The 3,569-nt window shown below is 52.2% G+C and overlaps 1 protein-coding gene across 1 annotated transcript in view; it reads right to left on the bottom strand.

Annotated features, from left to right (window-relative positions):
* Positions 1-2,258, bottom strand: part of LOC105363016 (uncharacterized) — an 82,318-nt gene extending 80,060 nt beyond the window's left edge. Inside the window, exon 1 of the mRNA XM_011500586.1 lies at positions 1,795-2,258. The gene's annotated coding sequence lies outside the window, so the exon portion shown is untranslated. The remainder of the gene's footprint in view (positions 1-1,794) is intronic.
* Between the last annotated feature and the right edge of the window lie 1,311 nt (positions 2,259-3,569).

Genomic DNA, 3,569 nt, shown 5'->3' with positions numbered 1-3,569 from the left:
CCTCGCGCCTCACACGCCGCCTTCGCTGCCGCTACCACGGCCAACACTAGCCGGGAGCGCGCCTATACGTGTACGGCCATATGCGTGCGCGCATACGTTTATTGCTGCGCGCGCGCGCGATTCATTCAACTCATTCAACTGGCCTCTCGCTAGCTCGCTCACGCGCTCCTTCACTCACTCGCTTTATCACCCCATCTCCCTCTCACTCTCTCACTCGCTCGTTCTCTCTCTCTCTCTCTCTCTCTCTCTCTTCGCTATAGAGCTCCCCTCTGCCTCTCTCGCCGGCGATCGCCGTCGTCGAGCAGCGCGCTCCTTCGTTCCTCCTCTTATCTCGGACTCTTATTATTTAATTCCTTCACGTCCACAACTCCATCTGCCCCCGTCCCCTGCCCCTGTGCAATCGACGATGCACGCTCGCGCATCCGATTTCTCGAATTGTATTATTAAAGACATACTTTTACCTCGGCAAGCCGATCGCCATGGACGCCTCTATAAACTCTTGGCCCCCGCGCGCCTTCTCGCTTTCTCCAGCAATGCGCTGCTGCCCTTTTATCATCGCACGCGCTCACGGAGTTGCGAGATAAATGGCCAGGCAGGCAGGCTGGTGCGGCTATCGTTCGCACCAACGCTTGTCCGGGACGAGGCCTACGGAAAATATTGGGCTTTACAAATATAACCGTACGGGCAGATTGATAAAGCCGGGCGGCCACAAAAGCGGAACAAAGATACATTACATTTGTGCGCAACTACTTATGCGGGCGCGTTGTCGGGGGCTCGATCGCGTATACGCTCGGTGCGCATAATAACCATAATAAGGGCCAACGTGTCGGCGTTCGCTTCTTCAATGCCCCGTGCAAGTGCTCCTTTCGCACGGGACTCCGTTTCGGGGGCTATTGGGGTTATTGGGGTTATAAGGGGTCGGGGACTCGCTCGCGGGTTCGAGAGCTCCTCATCGTCGTCGTTTAGCGAGGATTTTGTGTAAAAAAAATAAAAATAAAAAAAAAAAAATAAAGAAAGAAACGTCGCTGGGCCGCGCAACCCGGCCCTGTCGAGAGGAACACGGTTGCTCGCGCTCCTCCTATGCGCGAACTGGAAAGAGCTGTTCACTCTCTCTCTCTATCTCTCTCTCTCTCTCTCTCTCTCTCTCTCTCTCTCTTTCTCTCTCTCTCTTTCTCTCGATGCCACGCGCAATTGTAAAAGGAAATAAACAAGTTTGACCGTTAGGCTACTAGATAACAACGCCGTTCCTCCATTTAAAGTCACCATGGGGTGTCCAGAGGGGGACAAGGGGCGGTTGTGAGAAGTGGATGACGGTGGGGAAGGGGTAGGGGGGGGGGAGTGTTGAAGTGTCTCGACGGTAAACGAGATGGGTTATTGGGGTTGATGTCGGGGGAGTGAAGTGGGAGGAGGAGGCGCAACAACGATGAGGGCTGGTGGAGAAGAGACGGGACGCCCGGATGAAAAGCAAAATAAAATCGGCGCAGGTAGAGGAGAAACAAAGAGCATGTGTGTACGTGATTGCGATATCAGTGGCGGCGGAGAGGAAGCGGTCGAACATCGATCGACGTATCGACGGGCGGCGTTTCGTACTCTTTCTTCCATCCCGAGAGAGCGCGCGCCTTTCAAGGTTATGTGCGTGTCGCGATAGAAGAAAGAGAGCGCGCGGCAATAAGGGAATAGAGAGGAAATGGTAAAGAGAGCGAGAGAGAGAGAGAGAGAGAGAGAGAGAGAGAGAGAGAAGGAGAGTAAGCAGTGGAAACGCGCAGCGGAGAAAAAAAATGTTGGGATAGATACCTGAAGCGGCTCCGGCGATTCTCCTCGCTCGGCGAGTGGCCCGCTCCTCGCTTCTCCCACTCTCTCCTTGGCGACGAGCGCGGCAGTGGCAGCAGTGGCGGTGACGGCTGATCGCCTCGACTTCCTCGTGAGAACGTCGACGAGCCCGGGATGCTCGCGGAGGACCTGGGGGAGGGCGCGCGCGCCCCCCGACGAAGACGCTTCACTGTCGCGCGATCGCGGGTGCGAGCGTCAGCGGCGGTGCATCGCCGGCTGGTGCTCCTCGTCGTGCCAATCGCTCGCTCACTCTATGTCTCTATGTCTCTCTATCTCTATCTATCGCTCGTCTTAGCTGGACCGGTAAACGTCGCACGGACTCTCGCTCGGCGCACACTGAAGGCGCGGACTGTGTTCGACCGCTCTCGACTGCTCGCTCCCCGCTGGCAGCCCCGGCGCTCATGAATGAAACTCCGCGCGAGCCGACCGCCGTCCTCTCCTGACACACGCCCCTCCAAGCATTCGCTCCCTCTCCTCAACTCTCCCTTCCCCTCTGCCCCCGGCCGCACGATCAGACTGGTGGTCCGCGCGGCCACCGGCACCACCGCCGCCTCCGCCGCCACCGACGCCCCGCTCGCAAACCAACCCCACTACGAGCGGCCGCCCCCACCGCCGACAACGGTACAGCCGTGGCTGGTGCCCCCTGGCGGAAGTGGTCCCAGTGCCGGGACGCCCGAGTCCTTCGGCGATCAGCTTTGGGCCATCACCGAGTCCAGCGGGGATTACGGGCGGACGAGCGACTCCTACCTGCAGGAACAGCGTGTAACTGCTGGTAAAACACTACTGGCGGCTCAACCGAGTCCCGGACCTCCCGATGCTCCGAGGTCCTTGACTTGATCATTAGTTTTTACAAGATGCTCCCGACGATTGACGACTACCTCGCCCCCCGCCCCACCGCATACGAGCGATATATTACAAAAATGATTTACTTTGGATATTTATCGATGTACATCGATCGAGGACCGAAGATTATTCTCACATCTCGCGAAGATATGTTTTTTTCTAATGCACCGTCGCCTCCCCTGCCTACTCGATATGCTAATAAGAATATCATAAAAACATTACCAATGGCCTAGCGATGGTGCCGAGATGACACGCTAAAATAAGCAAATTACTTTTAATTAATAGAAAGAGTAAATAAATAACTCGTTGCTTAACAGTTGATTAACAAGCCCGAGCGCTTGGTGCATGACTTTTTCTAATATTTCAGCGTACCTAATGGCTTTCGGCGCTTCGAAAGGATTTCCGCGTTAAAATCAGATATCGGCATAATAATTCGAGGCTGATGGTTTTTTTGTAAACAAGAATTAATGATAAATTGCTGGATAAATTGCTATGGTAGTGTTAGTTAATTTGATGAAAGTGTGATCTGAAATTCAAATTTTTACATTCACGCGACTTTGGCGCATATTATTCGATTAGTTAAACAATGCGGGTATCGATAAATCGTTAATCTTAGATTACTGGCACCGACATTTTGTCCAACTGAGTTATGGCTTAGTCAAATAGCATATAAAATAAAAAATAAGTAAATAAATAAATAAATAAATAAATAAACGCAAACAAATGTCTAATATAATTAGGAAAATGGAAGATTATTCATCAACGGGATAATTCAATGTTGCATTCTTTTACTCGGTATTCCATCTCTCTCTCTCTCTCTCTCTCTATATATATATATATATATATATATAGATAGATAGATAGATAGATTGATAGATAGATAGATAAATAGATAA

The sequence above is a fragment of the Ceratosolen solmsi genome, unplaced genomic scaffold (assembly GCF_000503995.2).
Source record: "Ceratosolen solmsi marchali unplaced genomic scaffold, CerSol_1.0 scaffold56, whole genome shotgun sequence".
NCBI classification, from domain to species: domain Eukaryota; kingdom Metazoa; phylum Arthropoda; class Insecta; order Hymenoptera; family Agaonidae; genus Ceratosolen; species Ceratosolen solmsi.
The sequence above is the reverse complement of the archived record's forward strand: the minus strand, read 5'-3'. Positions and strand labels throughout refer to the sequence as shown.